General features: G+C 39.3%; 1 protein-coding gene across 1 annotated transcript in view; it reads left to right on the forward strand.

The window, feature by feature from the left end:
- The first annotated feature begins 84 nt into the window (after nucleotides 1-84).
- TRIM9 (tripartite motif containing 9) overlaps nucleotides 85-18,210 on the forward strand; it is a 266,203-nt gene continuing 248,077 nt past the window's right edge. Inside the window, exon 1 of the mRNA XM_009211534.4 lies at nucleotides 85-234. The gene's annotated coding sequence lies outside the window, so the exon portion shown is untranslated. The remainder of the gene's footprint in view (nucleotides 235-18,210) is intronic.

An 18,210-nucleotide genomic window follows, 5' to 3' on the forward strand; every position in this document is an offset into this window, starting at 1 on the left:
CGGGTCTGATCCCAGTGAGTGGTGAAGTCGGGAAAGTGGGAAGAACGCCTCTCCACAATGCGCATGACAGAAAAGCCGCCTCTTCTACCGCCTAGGGTGCCCCAATAATGTGGGGGAAGGAACAGAGCAAAAGGAGGCGTGGTGTAAAAAGTGGGGCGGTGCTTTGAGGAAGAACCGCTTAAAATTAGCTCCCAGGATTTTGGCGCCAAATGGTTAGCGTTTACAAGCAAACTGGTAAGTCTATAATGTGCTAAAGCAGTTTTCCAATTAAATGTCCTTCAGAGTTCTCATTTGTTTTCTTTGAAACATGTAGTAAAGCTAATGAATCTTTATAGGAGTCGGAATATTGGTTTACTTCTGAGAGATTATAGACAGGGAAGGTGCAGAGGAACCTTATGGTTATGTTGGATGTGTTCAATGTGTTCAACATGTAGATATGAACAGTAGTTACACAGGCGTACGTATATGATTTTTTTTAAAAAAGGATCAAGCTGTACATTTTAAGACGGTGCACTTTATGCACCTTCAGGTGTGTGTTATCACTCAAAAAAAATTCAGTAGGTACCGAGATCCTAGGTCAGTACTTCAAAATGGAACCAGACACATAGGCTTGTAACATATATTTGAGTTTTTTTCTCTCAAACACTCGTAAATACAAATGCAAACCAAAATGTGCACTGCCCCATCAGTCAAATGAAAATGGTTGCAGGCGCGGTGGCTCACGCCTGTAATCCTAGCAAAAATAAGGTAGGCCAAGGCGGGCGGATCACTTGAGGTCAGGAGTTTGTGACCAGCCTGACCAATATAGTGAAACCCCGTCTCTGCTAAAAATACAAAAATTAGCCGGGCGTGGTGGCAGGTGCCTGTAGTCCCAGCTATTCGGGAGGCTGAGGCAGGAGAGTCGCTTGAACCCGGGAGGCAGAGGTTGCAGTGAACCGAAATCATTCGACTGCACTCCAGCCTGGTCTATAGAGACAGACTAAATCTCAAAAAAAAAACAAAAAAGGGAAATAGTTGCCACTCCACTATCTTACCTCACCTTTTCAACTTAACTCACCCCAATTAGTCCCCTTCCTCACTCTTCCACTGAATAGCCCTCTCAAGGACACTAGCAACCAGCAAGATAAAACCCAGTCATTTCTTCTCGATGCGTCTAGCGTGACTCCTAGCCCCATTCTACCACACACCTTGAAACACTTTACTATCTTGCTTTCTGGGCAGCTCCCTTTTTTTTTCTCTTTCCTACACTAGCTGATTCTTCTCAAACTTCTTGGCTGGTCCTTCTTTACTTAACTTGTGGACATTGGCGTCCCCAGGATGCTTTACTGCCCCCCAACCCTCACCCTCGCCACCTTTCTCTTCGTATCATCAGGCTCTGATCTTTCTGGGAACTACAGGCATATGTATTCAACTCCTTGCTGAACATCTCTTGGATATGTAATGGCTGGTGAAAGCAAAAGAAATCTTGGGGCCCCGAAATCATTAAGCTAAAGGGAAAAGTCAAGCTGGGAGCTGCTTAGGGCAAACCTGCTTCTCATCCCTCTGCTCACTGAGATAAATGCATATCTGATTGCCTCCTTTGGAAAGGCTAATCAGAAACTCAGAAGAATGACACCATTTGTCTCTTATCTACCTATGACCTGGAAGCCCCTTCCCGGCTTCGAGTTTGTCCCACCTTTGCTTTGAGTTGTCCCACCTTTCCAGGCCAATACAATGTTCATCTTACATATGTTGATTGATGTCTCATGTCTCCCTAAAATATATAATATAAAATCAAGCTGTGCTCCAACCACCTTAGGCACATGTCCTCAGCACCTACTCAGGCTATGTCATGGGCACGCATTCTTAACTTTGGCAAAATAAACTTCCTAAATTGACTGAGACCTGTCTCAGATTTGGGGGGTTCACAAGCTGAAACATCAAATGGCCAAAAAAGATAAGTCTTGATTCTCCCTCTGCTGGTCTTCCATCCACTAAAGAGCCCCGAGGTTCACCAGGTTGCTCTAGCCAAACATGTACTTGTTAATTCTTTATTGTTCTCTCTCTTCACCTTCTCCTCTTGGACCCTATGAGCAAATCTAGTAAACTTTACCTTCAAAACATATCCTGAATCTGACCACCAATTTCCATATCAACAGCCAACACCCTAGGCCAGGGTTTTCTTTCCCTGAGTACAATGAGAACTTCCTAAATTTGTGAGAAAATAAATTTGTATTGTTTAAGCCACCAGTCTATGATATTTTATTATGGCCGCCCAAGCTAAGACCCTAGACTTCATTACAATGTTGAATAGAAATGGCAAGAGTGGCCAAACATACTTGTCTTGTTCTTAGGAGAAAAGCATCATCTCTTACCACTAAGTATGATGTTAATGTGAATTCTAAATGGATGCCTTTTATACAGGTGAGGAAGTTTCCTTCTATTCCTAGAAGGTTGTCTGTTTTTATCTTGAAGAAGTGTTGAATTTTGACAAATCCTTTTTCTGCGTTTATTGAAATGACCATATGTTTTTGTCCTTTATTCTATTGATATGGCGTATTTTTTTTTTTTTTTTTTTTGAGACGGAGTCTTGCTCTGTCATTAGGCTGGAGTGCAGTGGCACGATCTCAGCTCACTGCAACCTCCGCCTCCTGGGTTCAAGCAATTCTCTTGCCTCAGCCTCCCAAGTAGCTGGGATTATAGGCGCGTGCCACCACGCCCAGTTAATTTTATATTTTTAGTCGAGACAGGATTTCACCATGTTGGCCAGGATGGTCTCTATCTCTTGACCTCATGATCCGCCTGCCTCGGCATCCCAAAGATATGGTGTATTACATTGATTGATTTTGGGACATGAAATCAACCCTGCATTCTTGGTATAAATCCCACTTAGCCATGGTGTATAATTCTTTTTATATATTGCCACATTCAGTTTGCTAGTATTTTGTTGCATATTTTTACATCTATATTCCTAAGAGATATTGGTCTGTAGTTTTCTTGTAATGTCTTTGGTTTTGCTATCAGGATATAACTGGCCTCGTAAAATAAGTTGGGAAATGTTCCCTCCTTTTCTATTTTTTGGAAGTGTTTGTGAAGAATTTGTATTAACTCTTCTTTAAATGTCTGATAGAATCTAGCAGTGAAGTCACCTAGGCCTGGGCTTTTCTTTTTAGGTAGCTTTTAAATTACTAATTCAACCTCTTATAAGTCTACTGTGATTTTCTGTTTCTTCTTGAGTTGGTTGTGGTAGTTTAGTTTGCATCTTTCTAGGAATACGTCCATGTCATGTAAGTTGTCTTAATTTGTTGGCCTAATGTTCATAGTATTATAATCCTTTTTATATCTGTAAGGTTGATATTAATGTCCTCTCTTTCATTGCTGGTTTTAGTAATTTGAGTCTTCTTTCTTTTATTTATTGGTCAGTGTTATGGTTTGGATATGGTTTGAGCTTGTCTCCACCAAAACTCATGTTGAAATTTGATCCGCCATGTGATGGTGTTGGGAGGTGGGGCCTATTGGGAGGAATTTGAATAAAGGGGGTGGATCTCATGAATGGCTTAGTGCTATTCTTCTTTAAAAAAATATATAGGGTCTCTCTCTGTCACCCAGGCTGGAGAGTGGTAGTGCAATCATGACTCACTACAACCTCAAACTCCTGGTCTCGAGTGCTCTTCCAGTTCAGCCTCCCAAGTAAAGGTGATAGCCTCAATGCTGTCCCTGGTGGTGTTCTCATAGTGAGAGAGTTCTCATTCTGATGAGACTGGATTAATTCTCTTGGGAATGGATTAGTTCCCTTGAGAGTGGGTTGTTATAAAGCCAGAATACCCCTTAGGTTTTCTCTCTTTGTACTTGTCTGCTTCCCTTTTGACCTTCTGCGCCATATTATGACCCAGCACAGTAGACCTCATCAGAAGCCACAGCCATGCCCTTGAACTTCCCCGCCGACTTCCCCGCCGTTTGTACCATGAGCTAATACTCATGACCTATTTTATTTATAAATTACCCAGCCTCGGGTATTCTGTTATAGCAACACAAAACAAAGTCAGTATAGCTAAAGGTTTCTCAATTTTGTTGACCTTTCCAAAGCACCAACTTTTAGTTTTGTTGGTTTTCTCTACCATTTTTCTATTCTCTCCTTGATTATTTCCTTTCTTCTTTATGCTTTGGGTTTATGCCCCCTTTTACCCTCATTGTTTTAAGATGAAAGTTATGATTATTGATTTGAGATCTTTCTTTTTTTTTAATATATGTGTTTAAGCTCTAAATTTCCCAACCCTGCTTTAGCTATATCCCATAACTTTTGTTATGTTGTATTGTCATTTCATTCATCTCAAAGCATGTACTAATTTTCTCTTTTGATACCCCTTTTTGTCAATTGGCTATTTAGGAGTGTGTTTTTCATTTTCACATGTTTGTGAATTCCCAAATTTATTTTTGTTGTTAATTTCTAATTTCATTCTATTGTGGTCCGAGAACATACCTTGTATGATTTCAATCTTTTTAAAATTTATTGAGATTTGTTTTATGGCTGGATATATGGTCTATCCCAGAGAATATTCCATCACTTGAGAAGAATTTGCATTCTTCCATCACTGGGTGTTCTAAAGTTAAATGTCTATTAGGTCTGATTGGTGTATAGTTTTGTTCAAGTCTTCTAGTTTCTTGTTGATATTCTGCTTGCTTGTTCTGTCCATTATTGGAAGTGGAATATTAAAGTTCTCCAAATATTGTTGAATTGTCTATTTTGCTCTTCATTCTGAAAGTTTGTGTTTCATGTATTTTGGGGCTCTGACATATATCTTTATAATTGTTATATATTCCTGATGGATTGACCCTTCTCCTCATAAAATTTCCTTCTTTATACCTAGAATTTTCTATTTGCTTTATAGTCATTTTGCCTCATATTAGCATAACCACTTCAGCTTTTGTATTGCCGCTATTTGTATGATATATCTTTTTCCATCCTTTTACTTTCAACCATTTGTATTTTTTAATCTGAAAAGTGTGTCTCCTGTAGACAGAATATAACTAGACCTTGAGGGTTTTTGTTTTTATTTCTTTCTATCTAGTCTAACAATGTTTGCCCTTTGATTGATTACATATTTAATCCATTTGCTTTTTTTTTGAGACAGGGTCTCATTCTGTTATCCAGGCTGGAGTGCCTGGACACTCCACTTACTGGTAATGTTATTGTTTGTTTGTTTGTTTGTTTAGCTTTTTGAGAAAGAGTCTTGCTCTGTCGCCCAGGCTGGAGTGCAGTGGTGCAATCTCAGCTCACTGCAACCTCTGCCTCACGGGTTCAAGCAGTTCTCCCGTTTCAGCCTCCCGAGTAGCTGGGACTACAAGCATGTGCCACTATGCCCAACTAATTTTTGTATTTTTAGTAGAGATGGGGTTTCACCATGTTGGCCAGGCTGGTCTTGAACTCCTGACCTCAAGTGATCCGCCTGCCTCAGCCTCCCAAAGTGCTGAGATTACAGGCATTAGCTACCACAACCAGCATGTTATTGTTAATATGGTTGGATTTCTGTCATTTTACTTTATGTTTTCTATATGTTTTATGACTACTTCATTCCTCTATTCCTCCTTTACTGCTGTCGTTTACAATACATACTTTGTAGTATGACATTTAATCCTATAAGAATTTCTTATAGTATATATTTCGAAAGTTTTTTTAGCATTTTCTTTAAAGTTTACTATATATATTAATTTATCAAAATCTACTTCAGATTTATACTAACTTAATTCTAGTGGGATACAGAAACATTACTCCTATGTAACTGTTTACTCTTTCTACTTTTAGCATTATTATTGTTATATATATTGTATCTATGTTATAAATTCAATAATATATTGTTATAATTATTAATTTATGTACTTTTGTGTTTAATAAAGAAGCTGAGGAAAGAAAGAAGAGCAAGTATATATTTAGTGTTTATTAATATTCATATTATCATTTTTGGTTATCTTCATTTGTTCCTTTCGATTTAAATTATCATCTGGTATGATTTCCTTCCTCCAATACAACTTTGCTCCCATCCACCACCTTTGTGCTGTTGTTGTTAATTATATTACATTTCTATATGTTATAGGCCTAACAATACAATTATAAAAAATTGTTTTATACAATTGCTTTTTATATCAGCTAAGAGACAAAAGGAAAATAAATATACATTTATACTGCCTTTTATAATTACATAATTACCTTTGCCCATTCTCTTTGTTTTTCTTGTGGCTTTAAATTACCATCTAGGCACATTTGCTTTTAATTTGAGAAACTTCCTTTAGTATTTCTTATAAGGAAGATCTGTTTGCAACAACTTTTCTCAGTTTATGTTTATCTGGGTAACCTTCATTTTTGAAAGATGATTTTGTTCTATTTAAGATATTTGGTGTATAGTTTTTTCTTTCAGTGCTTTGAATATGTCATCCACTGCCTTCTGATCTTCATTATTTCTGATGAGAGGTATCTAGTAATTTTATCGAGGTTTGCTTGTACATGACAAGTTGTTTTTCTGTGGCTGCATTCAAGATTTTTTTTGTCTTTGTTGGCATTTTTACTCTGATGTATCTGGGTGGGGAGCTCTTTGCATTTGTCATACTTTGCATTTGTTGAACTTCTTGTACATTTATATTAATGTTTTCTGGAAAACATGAAGGTTTCAGTCATTATTTCTTCAAATACATGTATTTTTCGCTCCTTTCTTCCTCCTTTCTTTCTGGTAATCTCATTAAGCATACGTTGGTAAACTAAATGATGTCCCATATTTATTGCTCATTTTTCTTTATTCTTTTTTCTTCCATTCTTCTGATTGCATAATCTCTGTGAATCTATCTCAAGTTTACAGATTCTTTCTTCTGCCTCCAAATTACTGGTGAGTGCCTGTAGTGATTTTTTTTTTTATTACAGTTATTGTACTTTTTAACTCTAGACATTCCATTTGGTGCTTCTTAAAAATAATTTGTATTTATTGATATGCTCTATTTGATGCAACGTTGTCATCATACCTTCCTTTAAGTTCTTTAATCATGATTTATTTAAGTTTGTTGAATATGTTTATAATGAATGCTTTGATATCTTTGTTAAGTCTGACATTTTGGCTCTATCACAGATAGTTTCTGTTGCCTACGTTTTTCTCCAATCTATGGGTCATACTTTGCTGTTTCACTGCATGACTCATAATTTTTTTTGTTGAAAGCTGGACATTTTAGGTAATATATTGTAGCGATTCTGAGTACTGATTCCCTCTGTATGGTTTGAACTTGTTTTTTGTTGTTATTTGATTGTGGTTTGTTTAGTGACTTGGCTAGGCTGTTTAAGTGAAATCTATTTCTCCAATAGTGGAAGGCCTCTGCTCCCATTTCTCAGAGAATGCAGCCTTGGACATGTGCACAGTCACCAGGGGATATCAGTGGTTCTAGCAGGGCTCTCTTTTACTGTCTCTTTCCTTGATCTCTCTGTTAAACTTTCTGCCTCATTTGGTATTACCTCTAGCTGTTGTGCTACACTAAGTGTAGGATGATTTCTCTATTTAAGAAGATATCCCCTGGGGCATATATTGCTCCACAGTCTAATCCAGTAAAATTCAGGCATTGGTAGTTTTTGAGGCCAGTCTTGGAGGTTTCCTCTAACCTCAAGGGGGCTCTTCTTAGCTGTCTCCTTCCCTGGTTCTCTCTGGTAAACTAGCTAGCTTATGGTTTAGCTTGTTGCGTTTTATTACAGGAAACTATTGTTTTTTTTAGAGCAACCCAAGGCTTGACCATCACCCACACTCTGTTTCAAATAAAGGTAAGTCCTTTGGGGAGAGCTTCAGGGCTCTCTGTTTATATGGACTGCCTCTCCTCATGGGCAGTAACATTTTGCCCATGTTATTATTATTATTAGTGATTATTCTGGGCACTGGGTAGAACAAGTGGCCCTGATCTTCTGGACTTGCTTCTGTAGTGGAACCTCTGCCATATGAGCAAGCTGGGTTAAGGGTGATTGGAGTCCCCAGTGTTCTCACTCTGCTGTGCCTGCCTTAGAACTTCTGTACCCTGTGTGGGGCCAAACTCACCAGGACTTTAGCCTCTGCAACTCAGAGTTGGAAGGGATGAAAAATGCTGGTGGCCTTTTCCTCCTGGTGAGATATTGTCTCTCTTGATTGAGAGCTGAGGAGATCGGGAGCCCCATGTTCTTGGTCACGCTAACCCAGAGTACAGTTTTGACCAAGATGAGCTCAGGGGGTGGGGAAAATGGGTAGGAATCAAGTATATGGCTCAGATGCCATAGACTCTTACTGTTCTTACTCAGTTTTAGTAGATTTTCTTGGAAAAAAAAAAAGCTTCTTCATTTGCTATATGCCCTTAGGACAATTTCCACAGACTTTAGATAGTGTTTTTGTTTTTATAGTTTTCAACAGTATTATGGGATGAATTATGTGCCCCCTCCAAATTCATGTGTTGAAGTCCTAACCCCTAGTAACTCATAATGTAACAGTATTTTGAGATAGGGTCTATAAAGAGTTAAGTAAGTTAAAATGAGGTCATTAGGATGAGCCCTAATCCAGAATGACTGGTATCCTTCTAAGAAGAGGAAATTAGAAAGCAGACATGTACAGTACAGAGGGAAGACCATGTGAAGACACAAAGAGAAGATTACCATCTACAAGCCAAAAAGAAACACCACAGAAGAAACCAGCCCTGTCAAAATCTTGATTTCAAACTTCTAGCCTTCAGAACTATGAGAAAATACATTTCTGTTGTTTAAGCCACCCAGTTTTTGGTACTTTGTTATGGCAGTCCCAGCAAACTCATATAACCAATTATGCTTGTTTTGCTGGGGTGGGTCCACACTGCCATCTGGAAGCCCAACCCAAGCCATCATCTTGTCTCATGTGGATTATTATAATGTGCAAAGTTCTTAACTAGTCTCAATGCTTTTATACTTGCATCCTCCCAGCTTACCAAGTATATTTTCCTGTCTAAAACCAAAGTGATATTCCTGAAACACAAGGCTGACCATGTCATTCCCTACTTAAAACTCTTTAATGGCTGGGTAACATGCTTTCTATTATCCTTAGCATAAAGTTCAACTTTCTTAATATAGTCTCCAAAGTCATACTGTATCTGGCCTTTTCTAATGACCAAGTCTTAGTTTTTGACCTCTTTTATACTGTCTGATAAAGTCGTACTAGGTTTCTTACAGTACCTTGACCAAGCTATATTTTCTCTTCTAGGTTTTTGTGGAAGGTATACTGCTCCCTTCATTCCCCAACTGCCCTGCTTCATTGCCACATAACTATTCAATCTTCAGATTTTACCTCTATATCCCTTTCTTCAGAAAGTCTTTCCTAAGCCAATTAGTTTGGGTATGATGTCTTCCCGGGTACACCTTCTGAACCCTGAACTTCTAACTTCACATTTAGTATGCTGTATTGTATTTGCCTATTTACTTGTGTCTCCCCCATGGGATTGTGACTTCCAATTATGAACTGTGTCTATCATGTTTATAATTTTTTCTTCAGTACCTATGGGTCATTGGTATTACCAGATTCTGCGGGCTAATTAAATCTATAGCCCAAAGTGTTAGAGATACCAAGATTACATAAAAACATAGAAGTTCTATGTGCTTAACTCAACAGACATCAATGTCTCTGTATGTATACACACACAGACACATATATACATATATTAAGTCATAGATACATATACATATAAAGTCAATGTAGTGAAATTTTTCTATATATTTATAACATAAACATAAATGGAAAGTATGAATTTCTTTTACCTTTTAAGTTTTTAAAATTTAGAAGGTAACCAATACTTTGAACACTAGTGATCAAACATGACTGTTAGCCTGATAAATCAGAACAGCACTTTTGGAAATAATTTGGCAATATATTTTAAGAATTAGAAATATATTCATACAGGCCAGGTGCGGTGGCTTATGCCTGCAATCCCCAGCACTTTGGGAGGCTGAGGTGGGTGAATCATTTGAAGTCAAGAGTTCGAGACCAGCCTTGCCAACATAGTGAAACCCCGTCTCTACTAAAAATGCAAAAATTAGCTGGGTGGTAGTGGTGTGCACCTGTAATCCCAGCTACTTGGGAGGCCCAGGCAGGAGAATCACTTGAGCCTGGGAGGCAGAGGTTGCAGTGAGCCGAGATTGTGCCACTGCATTCCAATCTGGATGACAGAGTGAGATCCTGTCTCAAAAAAAAAAAAAAAGTTCATACACTCTGGAACCCTACTCTAGGTACTTTATCACATGGAATGAACTGAAAAGTGGGACCTTTTTCCAACATATGTGTGAAAAGGTCTTCATGTATGTTTACAATTACAGGTGAATAAGAGAAAAGATATTATCTCACAGATATCGTAGTTAACAGTATCACTGATATCCTGAAAGGGGAAAACCTTTTGTATATCAGCTTGGAAAAGAAATTATTTCTATTATATAGTTAGTGGCAGCAAAAGACTGTCACTAAAACTAGAAACAAAATACAACTGGAGAAGTATGATGCCATATGTCATCACAAAAGGACATAGCTCTTCAGACAATCTCACAGCTCCATAGGCCAAGATTAGGATTATTGACTAGTCTCCTCTCCCATCTAAATGCAGAAAGGCAAAAGTAAGGGTCGTTCTGAATTTATGAGATCGGCTTTAAAATTTAACTTTAAAGAAGCTTTAAATATTTTTTAATGTTCTTGTTCATGCATAAAATTTTTAAACATAACTAGAGAAAAATCTAGATGTTGAAAGGGATCTTATCATTTAAAACCCTGAATTAAAGTATACAAACAACATTTGGCCATCCGAAAGGTTACCAAATCGCTGCTGTAATTATGTGGCAAGTTACAGGAATTTGGAGCTCAAGATTAGTTTAATATGTATTATTGTAATTGCCAAAAAAGCATGAAGAAAACTAAAGCTATAGACATCAGAATTAAATTATGAAGTCTGGTCAGTTTCAGGAGAATGAGAAGTGTGTGCACATAGCATTAAAATCTCTGGCACAAGTAGCAGCTCTTCCCATGCAGATGGCCTGAGGCATAGAAGTGGATGATAAATGATGCAGAGCCAAGACATGAAATGCTTGAACTGGACCAGGACAGGGATGGTAATCTGGATAGCATTGCTTCCCTGCCCATGAGTATTAGCAGTTAATAAAGAACAACATTGCATATTAATTTATAGTTACATATACTCATTATAGTAGATGCCTTGGAAATTCAATAATTATAAAAAATGACCACTTAATCATTTAAAAAAATTAAAGGCAACAAGTCAATATACGTTAGATTTTTAGTATTCCCATTGTATATAATGTTTGGACCCAATAGTATAAGGGCCATCTGTTTTTACAAAAGCTTAATATATTAGTTATCTATTGCTGCCTCAAATTCTCTTAAGATTTAGTAACTTAAAGCAATTATCTCTCACACTTTCTGTGTGTCAGTAAGTCAGGGGTGGCTTAATTCCTGGTGGTTCTGGCTCGAAGTGTTTCATGAGGTGGTTGTCAAGATGTCAGTCAGGATGCAGTTATGTGAAGGCTTTACTGAGGCTAGAGGATCCACTTCCAAAGTGGATCTCATACTACTGGCAAGTCAGTGAGAACTGTTGGTGGGAGGCTTCAGCACCTTTCCTTATAGGCCTCTCTCTCAGGGTTGCTTGAGGTCTTCATGATTGGCTTCCTCCAGAGCAAGCCATCTGAGAGAGCAATGAAGAAGTAGCAATGTCTTTTATGGCCTAGTGTTAGAAGCCACTCGCCATCAGTCCTACTGGTCTGAACAATTACACCTTTTGATTGTGGGAGATGACCACACAAGCATATGACGCAAGCAGACAAAAATCACTGGAGGCCATCACGGAAACTGGCTACCACACCTAACAGCTCCATTTTGAGGGCCATGCTAACTTAAGTCTGGTAGTCAAGCATCTGGTTCTAGAGTCAGATGGAACAGCTTTCCAATCTTGATTTCACCACCTACTTACGCTTTCTAATCCTCAGTTTCCTTACCTGTTATATGGAAATGAAGGATCCACCTCGTAAGTTTGCTTAAAGAAGTAAATAAGTTAGCGCACAAAGAATGATCCTTTCTGTCAGATCATGTTATTTCACAGCTCAAAATTCTCCAGTGACTTCCCATCAGACTTAGAAATTTAAGGTCTAGCAGAACCTGATCTAGCAAGTAACTGCTATGCTGATCTTGTTTATTTTCAATGTCTCCCTTCCTCACTCTGCTCCATCCAGTGGCCTCCTTGTTCTTCAAACTTTCTAAAGCCACTCCCAGTTCAGCCTTTCCACCTGCTCTTCTCTCTGCCCGGAATGTTTTTCCCTATATGTTTTCATGGGTCATTTGCCCACTTCGTTCAGGTCTCTACCTAAATTTTACCTCTTCAGAGTTCTTCTCTGACTACTCCTTTCATTAGTTTATCCATTTTTTAAAATTCATAACACTTATTACTACCCAGTATTTTGACCCTTGAACAACACAGGTTTGAACTGCATGGGTCCACATATATATGGATTTTTTTCAATCAAATACATTATTTACAAGGTGCAAAATCTGCATACACGGAGGGCCAACTTCTACAGGGTTGACTGTGGGACCTGAGTATGCGAGGATTTTGGTATTGAGGGAGTCCTGGAACAAATCCCCTGCATATCCTGAGGGATAACTGTAATCGTTTACTAATTTTGATTATTGTTGCCCTCCTTCACTAGTATGTCAGTTCCATGTGGACCTTGTCTCATTCATCACTTCTAGTGCCTAGAAGTGTTGCCAGTCTTACAGTCGGTGCTCCATACATATTTGTTTAAAAGTTAAATAATGCATATAAATTAGCCCATTGCTTGATCCACACCATCACAAGAGTTCAATAAATGCTCTCTATCAACATCATCCTTATCATCTCCTTACTAACCTAATATCTCACATGTCTATGATACTTTTGTCATTTACAAGGAGTAAGTAGTAATGCTTTTAAAAGAAGAGCTGTAAGGATATAGCTATAGTTGGGCATGCTCTGATAAGAAATGAAACTAAGAAGTGCAAGGGAAGGATTTATCTCCTATAAGTGACTTCTTTTTTTCAGAGGGCCCTCTCTAAAAATTGGTCTTTTTCAACCAAATAACCATGCTTTCCTCAGGACAAATGAGTGATACTTTCTGAAGAGTTGTCCATTGAGTTAGAACACAGTAACCTCTGAGAGACTATAATGTAAATCAGATGCAAACAACACATGGGGAGAAGGGAGATTTAAAAAGTATCAACTACCATGCATGTGTATGTTTGTGTTAGTCAAATTAAAACTTTAATAAACTTTAAGTTCTCATTGCATAGTGAGAGTTTGATAATTTTCAATTAGTCATTTCACTTTATTCATAAAATACATAGTGAAAGAACCCTTTAAAGATAGATTCTGCAATAGTGCCTGCCTCAAATGAAAATCATAGTCAGGAATCTGGCATCTGAGAGATAGGACAGGGGTTGGGGTAGAAGAATCCCTTGAATAACCTTGTCCTAGCTAGAAACAGTTCTGGGTAAGTTACATGTTCCCATCTGTTTATTTGATTATGCAATTTTCATTATTCTGTTATTTGAATTTCAGCCTTTTCTTGAAGTGAACATCATGACCACAAACTGTTCACATATTTGACTCTTATTACATTAAAGTTTGTTATCTAACAGATGCACACCTCTAATGACCGATGTTCAAGGAATGTACCAAGGCAGAAAATTTGCAACAGTTAAATAATGATGGTGGTCTTAATAAATAATTGTGGTTTGCTACAGTTTTATGTTTGTTTGTTTTCAAATTTAGGCAATGCAGGATTATGAGAATCTCCTAAATTAACTCCTACCTGTATTCTAGTTATGATTATTTCTGTTTTCAGACAAACTGAATATTAATATAACCTTTCCAACTTTTTTCAATTTGGATAACACTTATTAGACAAGCAGTTTTCAGGGAAAACCATATATTATAAACTGGTCATTTTTAATTATTTAAAGCTTGACTCTTGAGTCTTTAGTGGTTGAGCAGTGTGCTGGATCATTCTAGGTCAACCTCCGAAACCAAGGATCATGTTTTATGAACTCTCCAACTTTTGGGGTTCTCCTATAAGGTTATTACTTTCTCACTGTCCCCTCCATTTTCCCCTTACTGCCCCTGTCAAATAAGATCCCCATGCAGGGCTGCTATGCCTGTATGGTACCTTCATATATATTAGGAAAGGGCATTCTTTCCTCATGGCAGAGGCAGCCCTGCAGGGCACCTGATTTGGTAAGAACAGTGGCCAGAGCACAGCACTTTGCTAGCAGAGCACAGACTGAATTTGAGCCCCCACTCACCCAATGGCTGGAGGCCCCAGAGCACAGTAGCATGTATCAAAAGTCTCTCTTCTCTCTGTGTTGCCCATAGGCTGCTGGTGTCTCCAATATTGTCCTAGGAGATGACAGCCCTGCTAAATCATATAGGATATAACAAATATTCACTGAGAGGCAGTCTAGTGCAGTGGAACTGCATAGTAAAGTGCTTAGGAGTGGGAATTCTAAAGTCAAATGTCTTGGCTTTGAATCTTGCCTCTACCAACTAATAGACTGAGATCTTAGACTAGTTATGCAATCTTTCTGTGCTTCAGTCTTGGGTTGTGAGGCTAACATGAGTTAATATCTATAATGCATACTCAATACACATTATTTATTAATATATGATAGCACACAAAATCTGTTCAAATATTGCTTCCTCATGCAGTTATGAGCAACTAGATGAAAGTGTAATTCCATCTGAGAAGGCTTACTACTTTCCACCCACCCTTCCTGGAAGCTGGCAGAGAGCACTGAATCATTCAGCAAGCATTTGAACACTTACTGTGCACAATGGTAGACAAAAGTATTTTAAGAGACAATGTTCACCCTTCAAAATATGTTCCCCAATTCTCAAAACAATCAAAATAAGAGAACATTATTTATTGTCCTAAAATGTGATCATATCAGAAAGCATGGCATAGGCCTTCTGGTTTTCTAGAATGAACATGTGCTTTAGCAATAGATCATCTTTGAATCCAGCCTCCCTCTCTTATTGGCTAAGACACCTCAAATAAGTTACTTAACTTCTCTGAGCCTCAGTTTCCTAAATGGTAAAATAAAGTAAAACAAAAGTTTCAAGCATTATTGTAAGGATTGAGATAATATTTGGAAACAAAAATATTTGTGGCACATAGGAGATACTTAATCAATGGTAGCTTTTGTCCTTATCAATATTTTCTATTATCACCATCTAATTTCCTTTGTAGACAACTATGGTGACTCCCAATAGTCCACAGCTTAAAGTCCAGATGCATAACATTCAATACCTTTGAGAATCTGGCCCCCACCTTCCCTTCTGATACGGCAGTGTCCCCACCGAAATCTCATCGTGAATTCCCATGTGTCATGGGAGGGACCCGGTAGGAGGTAATTTAATCATGGTGGGTCTTTCCCATGCTGCTCTCATGTTAGTGAATAATTCTCACAAGATCTGATGGTTTTAAAAACAGGAGTTCCCCTGCATGAGCTCTCTTATCTGCCATCCATGTAAGACGTGACTTGCTTCTCCTTGCCTTCCACCATGATTGTGAGGCCTCTGCAGAGGCCTGTAACTCCACTAATCCTCTCTTTCTTCCGTAAATTGCCCAGTCTTGGTATGTCTTTATGAGCAGTGTGAAAACGGACTAGTACAGTAAATTGGTACAAGTAGAGTGAGGCACTGCTAAAAGACACCCAAAAATGTGAAAGCGACTTTGGAACTGGGTAACAGGCAGAAGTTGGAACAGTTTGGAGGGCTCAGAAGAAGACAGAAAAATGTGGGAAAGTTTGGAACTTCCTAGAGACTTGTTGAATGGCTTTGCCAAAAATGCTGATAATGGTATGGACAATAATGTCCAGACGGAAGTGGACTCAAATGGGAATGAGGAACTTGTGGGGAACTGGAGCAAAGGTGACTCTTGTTATGTTTTAGCAAAGAGACTGGCAGCATTTTGCCCCTGCCCTAGAGATTTGTGGAACTTTGAACTTGAGAGAAATGATTTAGGGTATCTGGCAAAAGGAATTTTAAGCAGCAAGGCATTCAAGAGGTGACTTGGGTGCTGCTAAAGGAATTCAGTTTTATAAGGGAAGCAGAGCATGAAAGTTCATAAAATTTGCAGCTTGACAATGCAATAGAAAAAAAAATCCTATTTTCTGAGGAGAAATTGAAGGCCACTGCAGAAATGTGCATAAGTAATGAGGGGCCAAATGTTAATCCCCAAGACAATGGGGAAAATGTCTCCAGAGCATGTCAGAGGTCTTTGCAGCAGCCCCTCCCATCACAGGCCCAGAGGCCTAGAAGGAAAAAGTGGTCCCCATGCTGTGTGCAGCCTAAGGACTTGGTGCCCTACATCCCAGCCACTCCAGCCATGGCTGAAATGGGCCAACATGGAGCTTGGGCCGTGATTTCAGAGTGTGCAAGCCTCAGGACTTGGCAGCATCCGTGTGATGTTGAGCTTGTGAGTGCACAGAAGTCAAGAATTGGGGTTTGGGAACCTCCTCCTGGATTTCAGAGGATGTATGGAAATGCTTGGATGTCCAGGCAGAAGTTTGCTGCAGGGGCAGGGCCCTCATGGAGAACCTCTGCTAGGGCAGTACAGAAGGGAAATGTAGAGTCGGAGGCCCCACACACAGTCCCTACTGGGGCACTGTCTAGTGCAGCTGTGACAAAAGGCCACTGTCCTCCAGACCCCAGAATGGTAGATCCATTGACAATTTGCATCATGCACCTGGAAAAGCCACAGACACGCAATGGCAGCCCATGAAAGCAGCCAGGAGGGAGGCTGTACCTGGCAAAGCCACAGGGGTAGAGCTGCCCAAGACCATGGGAATTCACCTCTTCCATCAACATGACCTGGATATGAGACATGGAGTCAAAGGAGATCATTTGGAACTTTAAGATTTGACTGCCCTGACTGGGTGCGGTGGCTCATGCTTATAATCCCAGCACTTTGGGGGACCGAAGAGGGCCGATCATCTGGGGTGGGAGTTTGAGACCAGGCTGACCAACATGGAGAAACCCTGTCTCTACTAAAAATACAAACAATTAGCCAGGCGTGGTGGCACATCCCTCTAATCCTAACTAGGATTTTGGACTTGCATGGGGCCTGTAGCCCCCTTTTTTTTGGCCAATTTCTCCTATTTGGAATGGCTGTATTTACCCAATGCCTGCATCCACATTGTTTCTAGGAAGTAACTAACTTTCTTTTGATTTTACAGGCTCATAGGCAGAAGGGACTTGCCTTGTCTCAGATGAGACTTTGGACTGTGGACTTTTGAGTTAATGCTGAAATGAGTTGAGACTTTGGGGGATTGTTGGGAAGGCATGATTAGTTTTGAAATGTGAGGACATGAGATTTGGGAAGGGCCAGGGCAGAATGATATGGTTTGGCTGTGTCCCCACCCAGATCTCATCTTGAATTCCCACATGTTGTAGGAGATACCTGGTAGGAGGTAATTGAATCATGGGGGCAGGTCTTTCCCATGCTATTCTCGTGATAGTGAATAAGTCTCATGGATCTGATGGTTTTAAAAATGGGAGTTTCCCTGCACGAACTCTCTTTTCTTGTCTGCCATCCATTAAGACGTGAGTTTCTTCTCCTTGCCTTCCACCATGATTATGAGGTCTCCCCAGCCACATGGAACTGTGAGAGCATTAAACCTCTCTCTCTTCTGTAATTTGCCTAGTCTTGGGTATGTCTTCATCAGCAGTGTGGAAGCAGACTAATACATCTTCTATCCACTCCCCTAACCCCGTAACCTTAGAGCCCAAACACATGGCGCATCTTGCAAGTTCCAGAACCTGCCATTACAGATCCTTTGCTGTGATGATTAATTTTGTGTATCAATTTGGGCCATGGAATGCCCAGATATATTTGTTCAAACATGATTCTGGGTGCTTCTGTGGGTATTTTAGGGTGAAATTAAGATTTAAATCAGTAGATCGAGTAAAGCAGATTGTCCTTTCTAATGTGAATAAGCTTCAGCCCATAAGTTGAAGGCCTGAATAGAACAAAAAGACTAACCCTCCCCTGAGGAGGAAACAATTCTTTCTGCCTGATGGACTTCCAAGTAGAAAATAGGATTTTTTTCTGCCTTCAGACTTGAACTGAAACATCAACTCTAGTAGAGTTTCAAGCCTGCAGGCCTTTTGACTAAAGCTGCAGCACCAATT

Source organism: Papio anubis, chromosome 7, assembly GCF_008728515.1.
Source record: "Papio anubis isolate 15944 chromosome 7, Panubis1.0, whole genome shotgun sequence".
Taxonomy (NCBI): domain Eukaryota; kingdom Metazoa; phylum Chordata; class Mammalia; order Primates; family Cercopithecidae; genus Papio; species Papio anubis.